The sequence below is a fragment of the Sminthopsis crassicaudata genome, chromosome 4 (genome assembly GCF_048593235.1).
Source record: "Sminthopsis crassicaudata isolate SCR6 chromosome 4, ASM4859323v1, whole genome shotgun sequence".
NCBI classification, from domain to species: domain Eukaryota; kingdom Metazoa; phylum Chordata; class Mammalia; order Dasyuromorphia; family Dasyuridae; genus Sminthopsis; species Sminthopsis crassicaudata.
The window spans coordinates 386689172-386713154 of record NC_133620.1 but is presented as its reverse complement, the minus strand read 5'-3'; the positions used below and the strand labels follow the sequence as shown (position 1 = coordinate 386713154).

Genomic DNA, 23983 nt, shown 5'->3' with positions numbered 1-23983 from the left:
GGCAAGGGTGCCCAAGCAAATCTGGTAGCAGCAGTGATGCAGGGGTAGTAACAGCAACCATAGCAGTAGCTTCTAGAGATCTTAGGCCTGATTGAGGGGGAGAAGGGTGGAAGATCAGGTCAGAAGGAGTTTCCCTCTTTTCTGGCACTGAGGCAGGACTCTGTTGCTTTATCCATACTCAGATCTGAGTGGCAGTACTAGTTTACAGTATAGTTCCCTAGAAGAATCTCTGAAAACAGCTGCACAAAACCTCTGATGTTTGGGACATCACTCCTTCCATCCTAGAAACACAGCCCTACTTTAGCCAACAGTTAAAAAGCCAAGCCATATGCTGTAGAAATGAATAAACAAGAGGAAAATATTCTGACGTTGGAAAGCTACTATGTGACAAGAAAGATCAAAATATACACTCAGAAGATGATAACAAAGACAAAGTTCCTACATACAAAGTCTCCAAGAAAAATAAGAACTTGTCTCAGGCAATGGAAGAGCTTAAAAAGGATTCTGAAAATAAAGTAAGAGAGACAGAGGCAAAATTGGGTAGAGAAATGAGAATGATGCTGTTGTTCCTTTTATTGTCCTGCCTCAGTTTCTCCAGTGGGATATTTGGAGGTCCCACTGAGATGAAATCTGAGAGCAAGATTAGAAATTGGAGAACATCAGGTCTTGATGGGGAGCCTTGAGCTAGCTAGTCCTGGGCTCTTTTAGGAAAGCTGGTATCTGGTTTCTTCCAGAATTCCATGGAGAGACTAGTTCCAGCTGCAGCAAGAACTCACCGCCAATACTCCCATTGGCCAAAAGGGAGAATCTGGTTTGAAACCCTGCAGAGTAAGTTTTATGTCTGGTTTCATTATTAACAAATCTGGGTCCCCAGAAAAAGTTGGGCTGACGAGCTATACAACTCTGGGAAGTGTCAATAAGATGATATGTGGCACTATCTGGTCTGGGTGTCTTTGGGCACTATCTGGTTATCTCTGGGCATTCACTGTGAAGGCAGAGAAATGCACCAAACTAAGGCCTGGAAGCTTAGAAAAGCTCCATTTGGATTCTGGGAGAGAAGAATCTCAAGCTAAAACTAACTTCCCCCAGGGGCTACTCCTGGAAAAGCCCCTAGTTTGTATGTTTAATATTTTGTTTGATTTTGTAACTTCAGTCTATGTTTGTGTGATTTGTGTTCTTGTGTTCTGTATGACTTGTCTGTTTTGTTGGTTAAAGAGCTCTGTTAAAGTTTTAAGAACAATGATTAAGAATTGGTAATTTCAATGTTGCAACTGTGCTTGGTATAAAAATTGCTTGTGGTTTTTAACTTAACCTTTATTATTAAAGAGGAAAAAAAAAACTTGGCTATTTTAAGACTGGCAGAGAAGTAGCCTACTAGAGAGGAGGGAAACTGAGGCAGGACAATTCAGGGAAACTGAGGCAGGACAATAAAAGGGTATTGTAGCACAACAATGTAAAATGAAATGCAAAAAACTAATGAGGAGAAGAATGACTTAAAAAGCAAAATTGACCAAATGGGAAAGAAAGTACAAAAGCTAACTGAGGAAAATAATGTCTTAAAAATTAGAATTGAGTAAATGAAAGCTAATGACTTTGAGAAATCAAGAAACAATAAAACAAAAGAAAAAAAGAATGAAAAAATAGAAAACAATGTGAAATATCTCAATGGAAAAAAAACAACTAACTTGGAAAATTGATCCAACAGACGTAATTTAAAAATTATTGGTGTACCTGAAAATCAAATCAATAAAAGAGCCAAGACATCATCTTGCAAAATATTATCATGGAAAATTGTCCTAGAACCAAAAGGTAAGATAAAAATTGAAAAATACCCTGCTCATCTCTTGAAAGAGATCCCAAGATAAAAACTACCAGGAATATAATAGCCAAAATCAGAACTCCCAGGTCAAGGAAAAAATATTGCAAGCATCCAGAAATAATTCAAGTATAGTGGAATCACTGTCAGAATAATACAAGATTTAACAGCTTCTACATTAAAGGATCAGAGGGCTCGGAATATGATATTCCAGAGATCAGTGGAGCAAAGGTCACAACCAATAATCACCTACTCAGCAAAACTCAGTATAATCTTTCAGGGGAAAAGGTCAACATTCAATGAAATAGAAGACTTCTAAACATTTATGATTAAAAAACCCAGAGCTAAATAGAAAATTTGATTTTCAGATATAGGACTCAGGAGAAGCATAAGGCGATATCAGGATGGGAAATCTAAAGGGACTTAATAAGATTTATCTAGCTATGTTCCTAAATGCAAGGATGATATTTATAACTCATAAAAACTTTTTCATTATTACTGCAGTTAGGAGTATATATAGATAGGACACAGATGTGAGTTGAATATGAAAGAATGATATCTTTTAGAAAAATAAAATTAAGGTGGGGAGAAAGGAATGTATAGGAGGGAAAGGAAGAGGTGGAATGATGTAAATTATCTGCCATAAAAGCAGAAAAAAAAAGAAAAAAGAAAAAAAAAAGCTTTTATAGAAGAGAAAGGGGGAAGAGGAGGGGGAGTAAGTGAACCTTACTTTCATCAAAATTGGTTCAGAGAAGAAATAACATAGAGACTCAATATGGGTATAGAAGTTTCTGTTACACTATAGGAAAATAGAAAATGAAGTGGATATGAGAAAAGGGAGGGTAAGAGAAGAGAGGGCATAATGATAATGGGGTAGTCAGAAGCAAAACATTTTTGAAGAGAAACAGAAAGAGAATAGAATAAATGGGGAAATATAGTTAACAATAGTAACTACAATAGTAATGAAGGCCTCATTTCTCAACATATGAAGAAATGAATTCAATTTATATAAAATAGCAGTCATTCCCCAGTTGTTAAATAATGAAAAGACATGAACCATGTAAAAGGAACTACAAAATCACAAAAATATTTTGACCTAGCAATACCACTACAGGCATGAATCCCAAAAGAGAGCTTAAAAAAAGGAAAGGTATCTATATATACAAAAATATTTACAGCAGCTCTTTTCTCAGAGCAAAGAAGTGGAAATTGAGATGATCATCAATTGGGAAATAAATGAATAAATTGTGATATGTAATTATGATGGAATGTTATTATTCTATAACAAATCATGAACAAGATGCTATCAGAAAAAAAAAATTCCTCCATGATGAAATGTAGTGTTTATAGTAATGGCAGTTGTGGGATGATCAGCTGTGAATGGCTTTGCTATTCTCAGCAACACAAAACTCCAAGACTACTCTGAAGGACTTATGATGAAAAATGCTATCAATACCCAGAGAAAGAACTGATTGTGTCTTGAATTTAGACCGAATCATACGTTGTTATTACTTTTTGTTTCTTGAGGGAGATCTACATTTTCTTTTGCAACATGAGTTTTATAGAAATATTTTGCGTAACTTCACATATACCTTTTCTTTTCTTTCTTTTTTTTTTTTTTTTTTTTTTTTTTTGCTGAGGCAATTGGGTTCAAGTGATTTGCCCAGGGTCACATAGCTAGAAAGTATTATAAGTGTCTGAGACTAGATTTGAACTCAGGTCCCCCTGACTTCAGGGCTGATGCTCTATCCACCTAGCTGCCCCTATATGTGCCTTTTCAATGGGTGGAGGGTGTGAGAAGGAAGAGAAAATCTAAAACTCAAAATTTTAAATAAACAAATGTAAAAATCTTGCTTTATATGTAACTGGAGAAATAAAAATATATATGAAGGAAAAAAAGAAATATTCAATTCAATAGAGAACAGGAGGGAGATAAATGAGAGAAAAGAGGTGAATAAGAAGGAAATCAGATTCAGGAAGGGATTAATCATAAGCAAAACGATTAATCATAAGCAAAACAAATTCCAAGCTCAGAAGCTGGATCACAAAGGGGGTTTAAAATGAAAGAGAAAGATAAAGACATGTGATTGGAAACTTTGCAAAGATAGAGAAAAGGGATAGGAAACCAGAAGTAAATTGCATTAAACATATAGCACTGATACTGAGCATGTTCTTTCTCACTCATCATTTTCCATTTTTTTTTCTAAAGAGATATTCAAAGGGAAAAGAAAGAAAAAATTATAAGAAATTAGTGAGAAATATATGACTGATATTTATAACTGCAAATGTGAATGGGATGAACTAATCCATAAAATGGAAGAGTTCAGAACTAATAATATGTCATTTAAAAGAATTACATGGGGCACCTAGATGGTACTAGCCCTGGAATCAGGACAACCTAAGTACAAATCTTACTTTAGACACAATACTTACTAGCTCTGTGACCCTAGGCAAATCATTTACTTACAGCTGCCAAATGAAAGAAAAAAGAAAGAAAGAAAAAGAAGTATACTTGAGTAAGTAGGGGAAAAAAAATAGAAAGAAGACAATTTAGACAAGAACCATAATATTGGAAAAACAATCAACCTTTAAAGTTTTAGGAACTATACATGTGTGTGTGTGTGTGTGTGTGTGTGTGTGTGTGTGTGTGTGTAGATGGATGGATAAATAAAATATAGCACCTTCAAAAATCTATAAAGAAATAAGGGAGAAGGAATAAGATATAGTGGAATATAGAAAGATATATAGATTTATGGCAATGGAACAAGGTGTATAGATTAATAGGAAAGGGATAAAGAGCAGAAGAAGGGTGGCATAGGATAAGGTGGGGTATAGAAAGGTGTTTAGATTAACAGGAGTGGAATAAGATAGGAATGAGATAAAGAGTTCAGGAAAGAATGGGGGAGAAGTTAAGGTAGGGATTCATGGGTGGGGGTAGAGGCTAAGTAGTAGCAAGCCAAGTTAAGGAATAGGAAATAAGACCAAACATAATAACAAGGATTGAGAGTAGAATGTATTAGGGGAAAAAAAAAGTAGGGCTAGTAATCATTGATCTCAGACAAAGTTAAACTTAGTCAATCAAGAGAGAAATCTACATTATATGTCAGCCATATTAATACTGTTTTAGATTTTTGTATGTATAAATAAATGTATATAAGTTTGTGTGTGTAGGTATGCATATAGATAATTTATTTGTGTGTGTGTGTATGGGGGGATAAGAGTATGTCTACATATGTGTATGTATATGTGTACACATATACACACATATATGTGTGTATATGTGTACATATATACACACACATACATATATATGTAAATACATTCTTGATTAACTGTAGACTTCTGGGGGAAGAATGGGAAATGAAAGGGGAAAAAATCAAGTAAAATGTGCACTGCAGAGAACAAAAGAATAACCTACAAAAAAGCAAAGAAAAGAAAGACAATCATGAATATAATGACTTCTATTATTGCATATACTTTCTCAAAATGGAAATTTACTGTAAGATATTTTGAATCTTCCCCGATATTCTGCTGGGCATATGACAATGTTTTGTTTTTTCTCCTTTTTCTGTCTTTGTTTTGCTATTTGGCTTTTTCTTACTTTGTACTTGCTTTTAAATAAATACATTTTTTTAAAAAATGAAAAAAAGAATTTTGTTGACACAAAATCCAGGAATTTCTTTTGCTCTGTACATGAAAGGAGGGAGATGAAAAGGAAAGGCAAATCGTTCTTAAAAAAACACAAGAACAACAACAACAAAAAAAAAAAAAACAGAACAAAACTTTAAAATGTTTTTTAAAAAACAAAAAGTACATAAAACTGTGCATATCCTCTGCTCTAGCAATCTCAATAGGGGGTCTATATCCAAAAGAGATCATAAAAGAAGAAAAAGGACCCACATATGCAAAAAAGTTCTTGTTTGTCCTTTATTCTTGAAGAGGACCAACATATCAGGGTAGTGATGCTAAGACATGCAAGTGAATTGGATTTAAGAGAAGGAGGACGTGCAAAGTCATCTGCCTCACTTTTCTCTCCAGAGCCAACTGGGTCCACTGGCAATACATAGATCAAGACAACTGCAGATGGCCCTGGATGAAGAAGAAACAAAATATCTAACCAAGAACTCCACTGACTTGCTGATGAATGCAGGAAAGATTTATTATTTTACATTCTTGCAAGAATGGGTACTTAGTTTAGTAGACATACCTTTGAAAGTCCCAAAACAATATTTTATTTCCTATCCTGATGCACAAATCCCTCCCCTTGGTAGACAACAAGTAATCCAATATAGGTTAAACATGTGCAATTCTTCTAAACATATTCCCATGCTTATCATGCTGTACAAGAAAAATCAGATCAAAAAGGGAAAAAAAATGAGAAAACAAACAAACAACAACAAAATATGAAAATACTATGCTATATTCCACATTCAGTCTCCATAGTTCTCTCTCTGCATTTGGATGGCTTTTTTCCACAAGTCTACTGGAATGGCCTTGAATCACCTCATTGCTGAAAACAGCCAAGTCCATCACAGTTGATCATCACATAATCTTGTTAATGTGTACAGTGTTGTCTTAGTTCAACTCCCTTCACTCAGCATCAGTTCATGTAAGTCTCTCTAGGCTTTTCTGAAATCTGCCTGCTCATCATTTCTTATAGAACAGTAATATTCCATAAACATAACCTATTCAACTATTCCCCAACTAATGGATATCCATTCATTTTCCAGTTCCTAGTCACTACAAAAAGGACTGTTATAAATATTTGTGCACATGTGAATTTTTCCCCCTTTTTTATGATCTTTTTGGGATATAGACACAATGGAGACACTATTGGATTCAAAGGATATACACAGTTTGACAGCTCTTTTGGCATAGTACCAAATTGCTCTCTAGAATGGTTAGATCAGTTCACAACACCAATAACAATGTATGAGTGTCCCAGTTTTCCCACATCCTCTTCAACATTTATTTATCTTTTCTTGTCATTTTATCCAATCTGAAAGGTGTGAAGTGGTACCCCAGAATTGTCTTAATTTTTATTTCTCTTATCAATAGTGATTTAGAGCATTTTTTCATATGACTAGTGATGACTTTAATTTTTTCATTTGAAAGAAACAGAAATTGTGTGGATGCCTATTAATTGGGGAATGGCTGAGTAAGTTATAATAAATGAATGTAATGGAATATTACTATATATGGAATGCATTTGGAAAATAAAATTCAACTGAAAATTTTAAAAAGATCAACAGATTAAAAAAATAAGGAGTATACTTGAAACAAAGATTTACAGATAATAAAAATAAGGAACTGAAGCCTCTGTAGCTTAACTCAAAAAACCTTAGTAGCAATAATGACCTCTGAAAATGAAACAGTCTTAGGAAGAAAAGAGAAACCATACAATACTTCAAAGTAAACAGACAATGAATTGATATCAATACTTAATATATATGTTTTGAGTGGCCTAGCATCTATAAGTTTAAAAGGAAAAATTAAATGAGCCAAAGGGAGGAATAAATATTAAAACAATAACAGCAAAAGATTTTAATATATTCTTTGAGATCCAGAGAAATCTAACCAAAAAAAAAAGGGAAAAAGAAAACCTGAATAAAATTCCACAAGTTATATGTTTCTGGTGATTACTGAAAGGAAATAAAAAGAATATACATATTTCTCAGCATTTATTGTATCTATAAAAAGTTGACCAAGTATGAGAGCATTTAAAATCTCAAAAACAAATGCAGAATAACAGAAATATTAAACATATCTTCTGCTAACCACAATGCAATAAAAATTATGCTTAGTGAAAACCCATTAAAGAACGTATTAAAATTAATTGGAGTCTAAATAACTTAATTGAAAAAAGGGGGGAGTGCAAAAACAAAACACAAACAAAATATAACTTCATCAAAAAAAAGAAATAATTTCATCAAAATAATGATATCAAGTAACCAAACAAGTAGTCTTTAAAAGATAAAATTCTTTAATGAAGAGAGATCACATCAATGAATTGGGCATGCAGCTCAAAAAAACAAAACAAAACAAAACAAAACAACCACCACCATAGAAAACAAACAACAAGGGGCATCTAGGTGGTACAGTGAAGGTGACTCTCTGAAGGCAGGAGGACTTGAGTTTAAATCTGGTCTCAAACACTTAATACTTCCTCACTATATGACCCTGGGCAAGTCACTTAACCTCAATTGCCTCAGCAAAACAACAATAACAATAAAACAATAAATAGTAAAATCTCAGTTAAATGCCAAAACAAAAACTGAAAATTTAGAAATATTAATAATAAAAAACTTTTGTTCAAAGTTCAAAAAGAAAATGGATTCTTTATTAATTCAAGATTCTCGAGACTGTCCACTTTTTGGATATCATTGTGTTGACTGCTTTGAACAATAGAATATTATAAGTTATCATTAAAAAAAATCCATGATCATTTGAAAGAGATGGAACTAGGTATCCACAATGGAAAAAGAAAGTAGATGAAAAATGCATGTTACCCCAAATTACAATATGAAGTGGAGTTAGCAAACTTAAAACAAGTACTATATATTGATAATTAATTGTAAAACTTAATAAGAGGAAGAAATTAGATTGTATTATATTACTGAAGTTACATAATTCTTTCAATAACCTCAAATTGTTTCTTGCTGCAAGTATTTTTAACACTAATATTCTCTTGATGATTCTACACCATAGGATAAAGTATTAATTTAGAGTGATAGATGCCGCAGCTGAGGACATTTATGCAGCGGGTCCTGTTATGGCAAATGGGCTGAAGGGCGGAAACAGAGTGTGAGTTTTTGTGTTTATTATAGTCAGGCCCTCCAACAGTCTGAAGGACAGTGAACTGGCCCCCTATTAAAAAAGTTTGAGGACTACTGCAGCTTAGAAGGAAAAAAAAAAAAATGAGGATGACTTGAAGATTAATATATATAAAGAGGCATGGTGAGCCTAAGTAGGATATAGCACATTATTGGGGCAGCTAGGTGGCGCAATGGATAGAGCACGAGCCTGGAATTCAGGAGGACCTGAGTTCAAATGTGATCTCAGACATTTAACACTTCCTAGCTGTGTGACCATGGGCAAGTCACTTAACCCCAGCCAAAAAAAAAAAAAAGGATATAGCACATTATTAATGATGGCTCATAAGGCAAAAATGGCATAAAAGGTACATCTTCCCCACATGTACAAAAATGTTTATAGCTCTTTTTGTGATGGCAAAGAATTGGAAAATGAGTGAATGCCCATCAATTGAGGAAATGACTGAATAAGTTATGATACATGAAAATAACAGACTATTATTGTTCTATAAGAAATGATAAACAGGTTGATTTTAGAAAAGCCTGGAGATCTTTACATGAATGGATGGAGAGTAAAGCAAACAATAGGAAAACATTGTACACAGCAACAAGATTGTGTGATGATCAACTATGATAGACTTGGTTCCTTTAAGCAATTCTTTGGTTCAAAGCATTTCCAATAAACTTTGGATGGAAAATGTCATCCACATCCATGGAGAGAATTCTGGAGACTGAAAAGTATGAGAAATTAGGTTTCCACAGACTTGTGGAAGGACTGAAGGGAGGGGTGATTCTATCTTGTTTGGACATCTTGAAGATATATGTCCAATTAGTCATTATGGGAGTCAAGGACCTGACAAAGAGGCTCAGGTTTAAATTGGCTCAAACAGGCTAGGATCAAACATAGGGCACAAGCCTTTTGACATGGAATGGGCAAATAAGGAAGACTGTAAATCTGACCAACTAAAACTCTAATTGTAAATGTGACCAAATTGTAATTGGGATTGTAATTCTGACCAAATGTAATTAACTCTGACTGTAAATTTGACCAATTCTAACCTTGAAGGGATGAGAAAGGAACTGAACTAACAGTATAAAGTTTGCATCTGCACTTGTATTTAGTGCAATTATTTAGTACTTTTGCCAAATGAGCACAACTGCTTCTCATGAAAACTGCTGAATAAAGGATTCTTCTCTCACTCTAAAAGTGTGTTTGTTAGTTGTAACACTACTCCTGGACCAACATGCAATTGGGGAGGCAGTAGGTAGCTCATCCCAGACTTACTCCCCAACCCTGCAGAGTTACACAGAGTCTTTTCATAAAAGGCTGAATGCAGATCGATGCATACTATTTTCATTTTTTTCCTCTGTTTTCTTTTCCTGTGGTTTTTCCCTTTTGTTCTGATTTTTTTCCAACATGAGTCATATAGAAATATGTAAAAAAATGAATGTACATGTATAACCAAAAAAAAGAAAAAAGATATATCCTCAATGAAATGCATGACCAGAAACTGTGCTGAGGCAGTCACACAGCAACAACAATGAATAAAGTCAAGTAACTTTACTGTTGACATTACTAATTCATAAAATTATTGTAAATGGTGGGATGATAAAGCAAATGGAGACCATAATATAGAAAAATCAACTGAAGTAACTGAAATTGCTTAGCCTGGAAATGACAAAACTTGTAGGAAATACTATCCTATCCATCTGTGAATGGCTTCAAATATTTGAAGGGCTGTCATGTGGCAGAAGTATTAAAACTAATCAATTTTGTCTAATATGGCAGAACAAGAAATCACAAGTAGAAGTTAGAGAGACCTAATAGTAAGGCATTAGCCTTGGAGTCATCAGGACTTAGTACTAGAAGTCCTTACTATTTTTGTGACCCCAGGCATCTCTGAGTCCCATTTTCCCCATAAATAAAAGATGATGGTTGAACTAGAAGATAGATCTAAGGTTACTTCCAGCTCTAAATGATTTCGAAAGAAAACAATCAGAGATATCTAAAAAAAGTGGGATCCTGGTCCAAGGCTACTACTACCTTCTAACATTTTCTTCAGGATCTATGGCCTTCCACCCTTCTCATCTTTCTACTTCTTCCTTGAAGGTTGGGATAATCTTTTTTTTTTTTTTTTTTTTTTTAGTTTACATTTCTATGTTTAGCACTTGGCACAGTGCTTGGTATATAATAGGAGCTTAATAAATGCTTGCTGCCTGACTGGCCTCAGGAAATAGTTTCTTCATGTTTAGAGATCGCACATTTAAACTAGATAATCCTTCACTTATTAATGATATTACAGAAATTACTGTTCAAGTATGGATTTAGCTCTGAGATCCCTTCCAATTCTGAGAAACTGATCCTTTGAAATTTACCCTTCTACTGTCATACTCTAGTTCTAAGTCCTATTTCATCTATCTCAGTCATACCTATACTTGTATTTACTTGTCTATTAAAATATCAAATTTTTTTTATCATCTAAATTCTGCACATTTACTCTTTTATTATACTGTCTATATAATTCTCCCAAGGCCACCTCTTTTTCTAATTTCTCTTTTTTTCTGTAATGGACACAATTTTCTAGTCACCCAGGTTTATAATCTTGGTGTCATCCTTGATTCTTAACTCTTTATGACTATATATATAGTCCTTGGCCAAATCTTATCAATTTTATCTCTAAATATCTTCTCCATTCATCCCTTTTTCTTTAGTCACACAGCTACCAACCTTAATTCAGATCCTTATCACCTTTCCCCTAAACTACTGCAACAGTCTTCTAATTGATCTCCCAGTATCAGGATTCTCTCTTTCTAATCCATTCTCTATTCAGTTGCCAAAGTGATTTTTCTAAACCCTAGGTCTGACTATGTCATCTTTACCCTCAATAAACTTCAGTGGCTTTCTATTATCTGGAAGATTGGCATTTAAAACTTTTCAACAACTTGACCCCAACCTAGCTTCCCAGCTACTCTATATATTTCTTCCCTTATAGTTCTTTTTAGCATATCCAAAATGGGCTTCTTAATTTTTCTTATGCATAACACAATATTACCTATCTCCATACCTTTTTACTGGCCATCATACCTAGAATGAAGGTATGTATAATCTTTAGTTTCCTTGAAATTCAACTTATCTTAGCACTGCCAAATGATATTTGGTGTAGATCTTGCATATATGCATATGTACAAAATACATACATACATATATATATATATATATATATATATATATATATATATATATATTCACCCATGCTACCCCCTAAAAGTCTGTAAGCTTCTTAGGCCAGAGACTTTCATTTTTGTCACTGACAACCAGGAAACCTAACAGACATATAGATCTTTAAGATTAAAAAAAACCCAGGGGCAGCTAGATGGCATAGCGGATAGAGCACGGCCTTGAATTCAGGAGGACCCCAGTTCAAATCTGGTCTCAGACACTTAATACTTCCTAGCTGTGTGACCCTGGGCAAGTCACTTAACCCCAGCCTCAAAAAAAAAAAAAAAATTAAAAAAAACCCTGGGGGGGGAAGGTAAAGGGAAGGAAGCCAAAATGGCAGAGAAAAGCCAGGATGTTGCCTGAGCTCTCCCCAGTTTCCCTCAGAATCAATACTAGCTAGATCAAGCCTCTGAACAGATTCTAGAATGACAGAACCCACTAACATTGGAGTAAAACAATTTTTCAGTTTAAGATATTTTGGAAGGACTTCAGGAAAGGTGTATCTCAACTGGACAGTAGGGAATACAACCCATTGCAGGTGCAGCACAAGGAATTTAGCAGGAGGCACTTAGCCAAAGTATGAACTAGCAGTGTTGGCCCCTCCATCCTGGCTTAGAGTGCCAGTGGCTCAGTAAGCCGGATGTGAAACCTCTAACACAAACACAGAAGACGAACTGTAAGCCCTGGAACAATAGGCAGGACTAGGTCAGGCCAATCCAAGAAAGCCAACAGTACCTCAAAAAAAGAGAGGCCCCCTGTCCTCCTGCAAAAGAAGCTTGGGACAATGTCCCTTGTGTCCTAGATACAAAACTCAACTTTTAAAAATAAGAAAAAACCAAAAAAGAGGCCCAACCATAGAAAGCTACTTTGGTGACAGGGAAGATCAGAATACAAACCTAGAAGAGAATAGTAAGAGCAAAATGCCTTACCCATGAAGCCTCAAAGAGGGTATGAATTAGTCTCAAGATCAAAAGGTTCTCTTGGAAGACCTCAAAAAGGATTTTAAAAATCAAGTAAGAAAGAAAAGAAATGAGAGTTACTTTGATGTGAATTTTTACAACTATTTTTTTGCATTTTTTTTTCATTACCTCCCCCAAATACATTAATGTAATGTAGTAAATATACCATATAAACTTCCAACAGTTACTCCTTTATTCCATTATTACTAATTTTCTCCCTCAAATTCATTTCATAATCATATTTTAATTATGACAGTATCTTTTATTAGAATGTTATTTGTTTATATTTGTTTATAGTCTCTCTTTAGGGAAATAATATGGCACCATATAGAGAGAGATAGCCAATGAAAACAAAATCTGAGAAATGCCTGAGGTTAATTAAAATCTTTATTTTTTTTTTAATTTGTGAAGACTATACCAATACAAATTCTGTTTTTTCTTCTAGCCCTAGGTTTATATGAATTTATTAAATTTGGTAGCAATACATCTAACCATCAGAAATTTATAAGCAATTTTAGGAATCCTCACAAAGTATCTGTATTTTTACCTTTTCAACAAAAATTAACTGTTCAAAGATTCATTATCTCTAACTATAAATTGGGTTTTTCCAATAAAACGTGAAGAAAAATTATATATATATACATATATATATATATATACATACACATATGTATATATATTATATATAATTATGAATGTGAATATGATTAATTCACCTATAAAATGGAAGTGAATAGCAGAGTGGATTAAAAGTCAGAACCCTACAATATGTTGTTTACAAGAAGCACATATGAAGCCAAGAAATACACACAGAATAAAGGTAAAACCCTGGAACAGATTATGCTTCAGCTGAATAAAAAAAGACAGCCATAGCAATTCTAATCTCAGACAAAACAAAACCAAAAATAGATAAGGAAAGAAACTACATCTTGCTAAAGAGTGCCATAGATAATGATGTAATAGCAATACTAAACATATATGTACCAAGTAGTACAGCAACCAAATTCTTGGGGGGAATGGGGTAGGAGGAAAAGAGGTGGTGGTGGTAATAGTAGTATGAATAGAATGAGACCTAGTGGCACATTTCAGAATCACCTTAAAGGAAAAAGTAAAAATGGTTAAGAACAGTCTTCAGAGTCCTTGGCACCCTGAGACCCCACTCCAACATACTCTTTTCTCTATACAGCCAGTTGGTGTGTATGTAAGTCAGAAAGGCACATGGACTGCTTGCTACTTACTTTGACACAGAATATAACAACAGTAGGAAAAAAAAAAAATGAAGAATGACTGATATATTACTTTGTACTATAACATATACTTATCTACTAGTTATATATTTTATTTATATACTACACTAAGTATTTATACTTATATACTATAATTCATATGAATCACAAGCAATTGAGCCCACCTATTTGTTTCTGATTTGCAAGATTGACAAAGGAGGCCATTATTAGACCGTTAGAAATATATTCTATATTTCTTCTTCCATATATTTCCATATTCCCGTAGGAGAAACAGAAACTGGGGAAAAACAATATCTCTTGGCAGACTTTTAATGTATTAGATATGTGTTTGAAGAAGACAGCATATTTCCTAATTATCCAGGTCAAGTTCACTATTCAAGCCTATGTCCATGAATCTCAACATGAAGTCACCTATCAATGTTACAATTGTATTCCTCCTAATATCATTAATAGGATTCCTCACATCTACTAACAACTAAGTCTTCCTCACTATTAGAAATACCCTAACATTATTAGATATAGTCTAATTATAGAGATGTATTTTCTTTATATATGTTACTATTTCAGAAATATCACTTTTCTACACTTTGGTTAATGTTGTTTTGTACTTAAGATATAAAAATCCGTTTCCACAAAGAGCTGATTTATAAGGAAATCTTCCACCCTTCAATTTTCTATGATGGTGATTCTTTAAAATAACTATTAACTAGTTCAAAAGTAAAGCTTGTCAATTAATTTTTCCTTGTTTTAGGAAAAGAGAAATCCTGTGGCCTTGGGTATTGAAATATAGAATGAGAATCAATAGTTCTTATTCTCCTACTTTTTAACATTCAGCAAGTTATCATTCCTCAATCTGTACATTAAATGATAACGGCTTCTGCAGGTATATAGTGAGGATAAATGAAATATTATACTTCTTTGAAAAATATCTATACTCCATTTTTGCAGTACAAGAAAGGATGAAAGTAAATATTACAAAGAGGCATGTAAAGACTTAGAAGAATGTGCAGAGTGAATTAACAGAACCAGGAAAACAATGTATACAATCACAACACAAAAACGGAACAAATAAATTGAAATTAAATACTGTGAAATTATAAAGATTAAACTTTGCTCCCAGAAAAGACAATGTACGTCCCTCCTTTCTTTAAAGATTTAGAGCAAAAAGATGAAGACTATGGGTGTGGAGTACTGCATATGTCAGACTAGGATCTTATTTGGATTATTTTTGCTATCTTTCTTTGTTATTATTCATCATACAAAAAGATTTTCTAACTAATGTAGGGTTATATCAGTATATATAGATGATGTAAAATCAAAAATAATGTTATAGAAAATGTCTCTAATCCATAAATGTAAAAATTTTGTTATTTTGTTTGCTGTACACTGATATACAGAGTAACACTTTGAATGTTAAAAGAACCTGAATGCCTATATAATTCAATTTACATTTTTTTAGCACAATGTAGCAAGGCACTGTGCTACTGAGATTTGAACATTACTACTTTTCTTGGTTTCTCTAAACCATCAGGGAATCAAAAAAATGTAGCTTCTTTGCCAAAAAAAAGAAGATAAACCCACTGGTAATTCATGAATGAATTATCACCATTAAATTGTGTAACTCATTCTTCACTTTCAGTTTCTAAACTTTCTAAATTCTTCTCTATTGTTTATTCAATATTTTATACCGATATAATTTTTCTGTATAAATTATTAACTAAAGGTCAAAGAAAATATTAATGATAAGAGATAGTAAGCTGTCACATCAATCAACCAAGTATTAATTCATATGATGTCAGAGAAAGCCTTCCCTGGGCCAGTCTTCTCTGAAAACCTCCATGGATTTCAATTTCATAATATAAAAAAATGAAAGGGTTTGTTGGATTTAAGGATGTAGAGAGGATGCAGAATTACAGGGGAAAGTACAGAAAAACATAACAACAACCTCCTCCCACAAATACTCTTTTAAACAAATGCACTACACTGCAAGAATGCAGATATACTATATGGAGATATATATATATATATATATATATATATATATATATATATATATATATACACAAAATGGAGATATACTATAAGAAACAATATATATTATGCACATGTAGATCCTATGCTACCTTAAGAAGAATATGTCTAGGCTGCTGGTGATGAAAGAATAAGTTCTAACTTAATTTTTGTTTTTAAATACAATTAAAGAACAACACTTGTTCTGAATAGTACTGCATTTCTTTTGTTTTCCTAACTTTAATTTTGATTTAGCAATGGACCACAATTATTGTTAATAATGTAATATAAATAAATGATTAGTCAAAGTGAACTTGCACATAAAAATGCACAGAATATGTGATTCTTTTAATTCTACTGTTTACAAATGAGAAGTACTATCACATTAGATAAGAGTACTGGACTTGGAATTGAAAAGAGCTGGGTTCAAGTGAAGTCTCAGATTCTTACTAAAATGTCCATTTTCACAATCTCCGCTTTAGGCAACTCACAAACAAGTTTTAAATCAGTGGTCCTCTCAGACTGTGGGAGGGCCGGACTATAGTAAAAACAAAAAAAACGATGAACCTGAGCCCCAGTGCGGGAAGTGGGCATTGCTAACCCGAGTTTAGGTTGAAGGTCACTTCTGGTCTGATTTTGCCATAACCAGGCGGGCCTCATAAAGGTCTTCAGCTGCTGCATCTGGCCCAGGGGCTGTAGTTTGAGGACCACTGTTTTGAATATTTCCTTGTCATACAGCTGTATTTGCCAAATAGAATATATTTACATTACAATCTTAATCTTCAAAAGAAAAGTTCAGTTTTGACTATCCTAATTCTACCTATTCTGGATACTACTGAGCCTTCATTGATTTAACCAAATGTATTCTCCGTGCAATTGAACAAGAAAAAGGACATTATTATTGTAGCACAGATTCTTAAGCCACAGCCACAATGTACAACATATCAGACTAAGAGCAAATGTCTCAGGAAAAAGACAAGAGTATTTAAAGACTACCACCATCAGAAGTTATTTTCCAACACAGAAGCAAGAGGAAGGCAACAAGCCATGGTTGTGGAGTCAGGAAACCATAGTGTCCATCTCCAGTTTTACCACTATATGATCTTGGACAAGTTACTTCAAGTGAGAACCTGTTTCCTCCTCTGTACAAAGACGTTGGACAGGAAGATCTACGAAGTCCAAAATCTATAATGCTATGTTATATCACCAGATCCAAACACTTTAATCAGTTAAAATCCTATGCCTTCTTGTCTTTTCCGATCATTTTAAGTCAGTTTATTTTCTCCTTGTCTAATTACAATTTATTTGATATTAGTCTATTATATATATATATGTGTGTGTGTGTGTGTGTGTGTGTGTTTATTTCCCCTTAAATGGTAACACTTTGTCTCATCAATTAAATCTTAAGTCCTTGGGAGCAGAGAACTTTTTTTACAATTCCTCACAGAGCCTAGCACAGTGTATTAAACAAAACTTGGTATTTTAATGAAAGAACAGTTTGCTTGGTTGGTGGGAACTGGCTAGGAGTGTCACAACAGGAAGAACGTTACTCAATTAAATTTTTTTATATATTTAAGGCCCTTTTATTCATTCACCCAACAAGCGAGGGCATCCTCGGCCAGCCACTGCGCTAGGAAATTAGAAAAGGAAAAACAAAGTCCCAGCCCTCAGAGGGCTTACGTCATACTGACAACAGCATGAAAAAAGGATGAATATTTTAAAATATGCTAAGTAAATAAAAACACTAGCACAGAGGAGGGTGCTAGCCACTGGGGGGGAGGGGGCCACTGGGACGGATAGCAGTATCACCCTAACTTCGATAAGGGAGGTGCGAGACTGAGCCTGAGGGAAGTTCAGGACTTTACAAAGCTATTATTCCCAGCTTCGCCGGGTCGGGAGGCTGGCCAAGGGGGAGGGAGAAGGGAAAACTTGTGGAAAGGCAAGACACAACTGATGATGGGGAACAGAGTGCGAAGGGCTTAGTTCTACCCAATTCCTGCAGTACTACAGCAGTTAAGTTAGCGAAGGAGATGAGGAGAGGTAGCTTCCATTTTAAAGAGACGGTAAGGACCCGCCCTTCAACTTTCAGGTCCTGCTTTCTGTCTGTGGTGGGATCTCAGCCTCCACGCCCAGGGAAAGAAGCCGCAAGAGTGGGGGTGGGGAGAGGCCTCTAATCCCGCAGCACAGGGAGATAAATGCAAGCTAGAAAGCAATAGAGAATGGAGAATTACAGGGACTGGACTCCCCGGCCAGAGGCGGGTCCCCGACCTCACCTTCCCGTTCTGGAAGTGCTGGCGGGCGGACAGACGAGCTGGCTAGCAAGCTGTCACGAGTCCCATCCTCCAGCGTCTTCCGGTTCCCGTAGGAAGCTAGGCAACTGGGAGACAGGAAGTCCCGCCTCCTAAGTCGAACCGGGAGCCGACGTCGACACGCTATTCGGTTCCCGGGAGGAGATGCCCGGTTCCTGGAGAACTACTTGGGCGGAAGACTCCCGCGGATGGGAGAGCGCGCATGCGCACGGGCAAGGGAACCTCTGAGGGAAGGGCGGGGCAGTGTGTATGTTAAGTAGTGACATGCGCGGGGATCTGCGTGGGCAGAACTGCGCAGTAAATCTTAGAAGTTTTAATTATCTTATTCTCATAAGTAATGTTCACATAAATCAATCTCCGAGTATCTTTAAAAAAAAATTAAATTTACTTTTAGTTTCAAATTCGCTCCCTTCATGCCCTCCCACATTCATGGAAAAAACTAGCAATATAATTGATTTCCATTATCTAGGTAGTCATGCAAAACATTTCCAATATTGTAAGAAAAAATAAATCGCTTTAATATACAGGCAGAGTTCTTCTGCAGGAAGAGACCATTTTTCAAAAGCCTTTGGAAAGTACATGGCAACAAGAAGATTACGTGGTGATCCACTACATGGACTTGGCTCTTTTTAACAATGGGTGATTGAAGGCAATTCCAATAGCGGGATGGAGAGAGCCGTGTGCACCGGGAGAGAGAACAGTGGGGACTGAGTGTGGACCACAACATAGTATTTTCACCTTGTTGTCTGCTTGTTTTTTTTTTTTTTCTTCTCATTTTCCCCCTTTGATCTGATTTTTCTTGTGCAGCATGATAAATGTGGAAATATGTTTAGAAGAATTGCACATGTTTAACCTAAATTGGATTATTTGCTATCTAGGGGAAAGAGGATTTGGGGAGGGAAGGAGAAAAATAGGGAGCACAAGGTTTTGCAAGAGTGAATGATGAAAACTATCTTTGCATGTATTTTGAAAATTTTTAAAAAAGCAAGCAATTGTGCATCATTGTATTGATCAGAATAGCTATGTTTTTCACAATTGATTATCTTTGCATGTATTTTTATTTAATTAATTTAAATAAATACATCTACTGTAGGCCAGGAACTATGCCCTTAGGAATTGGGGTTACAAGAACAGAGGAATGAAAGAAAAATAGGTTTTAATTCAAGAGTCCATGTAAAAATATGTACAACATAAAGTGAATAAATATATGTGAATAATAAATATAAAGTGAATAAATATATGTACACATAAACATATACATGTAAACATCTAAATATAGATATACATGCATATATATGCAAAGTATTAATAAGTACAAGATGGCTTGAGAGGGTGGACAATTTAGTTTAGACAAGTATTTCTTAAGCATCTACTATGTGCCCTGAACTGTGCTAAATTCAGGAGAATCAAAGATAAAAGGAAACAATTCCTATCCTCAGAGAGTACCAGAGTCTGTCAATAAGCATATATTAAGTGTTTATTATCCAGCTAAGCACGATTCAAAGAGAAGCAAAAAAAAACACTTCCTTCCATTAAGAAGTTTAAATTCTTACGGGGTTAATAAGGTGCATATATAGATATAGATATAGATATAGATATAGATACAGATACACAAGATGTATGTAAGAAGCAGCATTTAAATTCACAAATTCTGCCCATATTGCCTTTACCATACATCTCCTATAAATCTTTCATTTCACTTTTTTAACGATAAAGGATTAGTCTTAATCAAAATAAATTCTATAAAAGGATATTTAGAAATTTTTTAGCTTTTATATGGTGGAGAAAAATTGGAAACTGATGATTGTGCCCATCAATAGGGAAATGGCTGGACAAATTTTGGTATATAAATGTGTCAGAATACTTTTGTGCTATAAAAAATGATAAAAGGAATAGTTTTAGTGAATTTTGAAAAGATTTTTATGAATTGATATAGAATGAAATGGATAGAACCAAGGAAACAATTTATGTAATGGCAACAATATTGTAAAGACAAGAAATTTTGAAAGATTTGAGGAATTCTTGTTAGTGTAATAACATGACCAACCTTGATTCTATAAGACAAACGGTGAAACATGCTACTCATATCCTAATAGAGAGGTGAAAAAACTCAGAATTGAATCAAATATATTTTAAAATAGTTAATAAGGAAATTTGTGTTGATATACTATGTATATTTATGTTATTTTTGTTATTATGCATCATTTCAATTGTGTCCAACTCTTCATGATCCATTTAGGGTTTTCTTGGCAAGGTTTTCCTTTGTAATTTTCTTCTCCAGATCATTTATAAACAAGACTGAGGCAAACACAGATAGGGTGACTTGCTCAGAGTCACATCACTAGTAAGTATGTGAGGCTGGATTTCAGTTCAGATTTTCCCAAATTCAGGAAGCACTCTATCCATTGTGCCATCTAGCTTCCCCAATATGTATTTGTAACAGAGGTTTTTTCTTTCTTTCTCTTTTTCCTGTTGGTATATTCATTTTAAAATTCATTTATTTAAAAAAAATAGAAAAAAGAAAGATGGAAAAGGAAAACAAAACAAAACAGAATATTGTCATAAGCCCAAAAGAACGTCAGGGAAGATTCAAAATATATAACAATAAACTTTCAGTACAAGAAAGGATATATAGTAGTAGAAGAAATTATATTCATGAGTGTCCATCTTTTCTTTGCTTACTTGTAGGTTGCTCTTTTATTCTCTGCTGCACTCTTTTATTCTTTTACCCCTTTTTATCCCCCCCCCCATTTCTTCCAAGCAGGCTATAGTTAAGCACAGATAATATTTATATATACATATATAGATATATACATACACACATACACAAACACACCCCCACATCTTGTCCATACATACACGTATATATACATATATATTCACACCCACTACAAACCCACACATATCTATATACACATATACTTAGTGCAATAGGAATATATATCTATATTTAGTCAACACCCCCACACATTTACCAGTATGTAAACATGCATCTAAAACAATAGTATGGCTGACATATAATATAGATTTCTCTTTTGATTGAATCTTTTAAGTATGACTTTGTCTAAGATGAATGATTACTAGCCTTTTTTTTCTAATAAATTCTACTCCTTATCCTTGTTGAAGTGTTTGTGTATCTCTCTTCTTTCCTATTCCTGCTCCATAACTTGCCTTGCTACTACTTACCTTCCACCCTCCCCACCCTTTGCTTTCTCTTTCATCCATTCTACTCCCTTTATTTCTGTATAGATTTTGGAGGGTGCTGTGTTCTTCATAGTATATCTCCCCTCTAATGCCTCTGTGTCTATTCTTCCCCTGCACTTCATTTGTATAACACAATAACTATTTTTACCTCTTCCTAGGTGGTTTTGCTTTTTAGAGTCAGATCATATTCAACTCTGCCCCAATATTTCTTTTGAGCTACCCAAATGTTGAAGTCAGTCTTAAACATATGGTATACATTTCCATGTAAAAAACAAACAATTTGTCCATATTAAGTTCCTTGAAATTGGTCTTTGTATTGATTCTTATATGTTAAATTTTCTATTGGGTTCAGTCTCAGGTAAAAGTCTTGAAAATCTTCAAGTTCATTGTATGTCTAGGTTTTTTAATTCAATATTATGGATAATTTTGGCCACAAGTTTTGTTCTTTTGATTGCTAGTATAGATGATTCCAGGAACTATGGTTTTTTTATTGTGACTATTAAGTCTTATACAATTCTAATTGTAGCTCCAGCAAATTTGAATTGGTTTTTTGGTTGTTGTTGTTGTTGTTTCTTGCCAAATTTTCTCTTTGATCTGGGGGTTCCAAAATTGGGCAAAATTATTTTTACATGTTTTCTCTGAAGGATTTTTTGAGATGATGATCAGTGGATTTTTTTCTATTTCTACTTTCCCTTCATGTTCTATCACTCCAAGACAATTATCTTGGATTATTTCTTGCATTATGTGACAAGGTTCTTTTTTTGGTCACAGCTTTCAGGTATTCCATCTTCTCTTCTTCATCTGTTCTCCAGATCAATTGTTTTTCTTGTAAGCTGTTTCATGTTCTGTTCTATTTTTTCATTCTTTATATTCTGCTTTACTATTTATTGATCTCTTATAGCTTCAATGGCTTCCCCTTACCCAATTCTAATTTTCAAAGAGTTATTTTCATATTTAAGACTCTTTTCACATTTTTCTTATTTTTCTTGGATGGTTTTTGTTTATTATTATTTTTTAAAGTTTTTAAAATTCTATTTTGAGTTCTTCAATAAATTCCCTCTGAGCAGGGAGCCATTTAACATTACTCTTTGGGCAGAAAAAAGCTTTTTTTTTTTTTTTTTTTTTTTTTTTTTTTTTTTTTACTTCAGTGTCCTCTAAAGATGAACAGTCTTGCCTTTTACCATAGTTAGTTTCTATGGTTGAGTTCTTCTTTTCTGGTTCTTTTTTTTTTTTTTAAACTAAGAAGTATTCGTATAAGCATCTCTAATGATGGGGTGGGAGGATGGTGCCCCTAGCTTCACTTCAGCTCTCCCATCTGACCTGGAACCCCAAACCAAAAGCTCTTCCCTCCTGCAAGTACCCACAGCCAATAGCATCCCTGCCCTACTGCCTTTGTCCTGTGCTGGTTCCTTCTTATGCAGGGCAGAATCACAGCAGCACAGCTGGGCCTGGATTTTCAAATCAAGTGAGGTTCCCTCAGGCTTCCCAGATTCAAAACCACACTCCTTAAGCAGTCCCAAAAGAGATAGTGTCTGTGGTTGCTGCTGAGGTTCCAGCCAATCCCAGCTCCTCCCAGGAGACTCCATTTGGTGTTTCTGTGGAACTGGCTCAGAGATGTTTGCACTACACATTGGCTAATTCCCCACCTGGAATATTTTTTCAGATCTTTTGGGTTATGCTAAGAGATCCCCTGTTCTGACTCAAGCCTTTTTTTTTTTTTTTTAATTTTTCATCAGCCTATGTTCACCCTGAAGTGCAAAATTCTGTTTGTGAGGGAAATCTGAAGAACTTGAAATTTATTGACCTACTCTACCATCTTCCCAGAATCTTTCCTTTTTCTTTCTTTTTTCTTTTCTTTTCTTTTCTTTTCTTTTTTTTTTAATTTTTGACATTTAGGAGAAAAGACAGATTTTTGCTAATCAGAAAATAAGATAAAATCTAGAATTGTGCCAGTCAGAGGAATTAAAAGTAGATTAGATAGAGACACAAGATTATGTTAATGAGGCACCTGATTCAGTCTACAATTCTTTTACCTACCTCCCTCTTCCTCAGAAACTTAGTCCTTTCTGATAACTGTCATTATCAGGGATTATAGAGGGAATTTAATAGGAGAACCTGGGAATAGTTGTTTATATTTTTGTGATCTTAAAAGAAGAAAGAAAAGGAAAGAGGTAAGGGATGCACTGGGGGAGAGAAGAAAAAAGGTAGGAGAAATTATAATTTGGATGCATGATTGTACAAAAAGGAAAAAGTATGGAGAGTGAGCAACACTTGAAACTCATTTTCACATGAACCAGTCAAAAGAGGCAAAAAAACATATAATCAATCAATATATATTAAGCACATACTTTGTTACAGGAGTACAGTTGCATGCAGAAATACATTTTAACTGAGAAATGGGAGGGA

The 23983-nt window shown here is 34.4% G+C and overlaps 1 protein-coding gene across 9 annotated transcripts in view; it reads right to left on the bottom strand.

The window, feature by feature from the left end:
• The window catches only part of TBCE (tubulin folding cofactor E), an 81038-nt gene extending 62439 nt beyond the window's left edge, over positions 1 to 18599 (bottom strand). For 4 of the 9 annotated variants that reach the window (XM_074262452.1, XM_074262454.1, XM_074262455.1 and 1 more), the window contains exon 1: positions 18338 to 18599. The gene's annotated coding sequence lies outside the window, so the exon portion shown is untranslated. The remainder of the gene's footprint in view (positions 1 to 18337) is intronic. The other 5 variants (XM_074262449.1, XM_074262451.1, XM_074262453.1 and 2 more) reach the window with 2 other exon arrangements.
• Positions 18600 to 23983: the final 5384 nt, after the last annotated feature.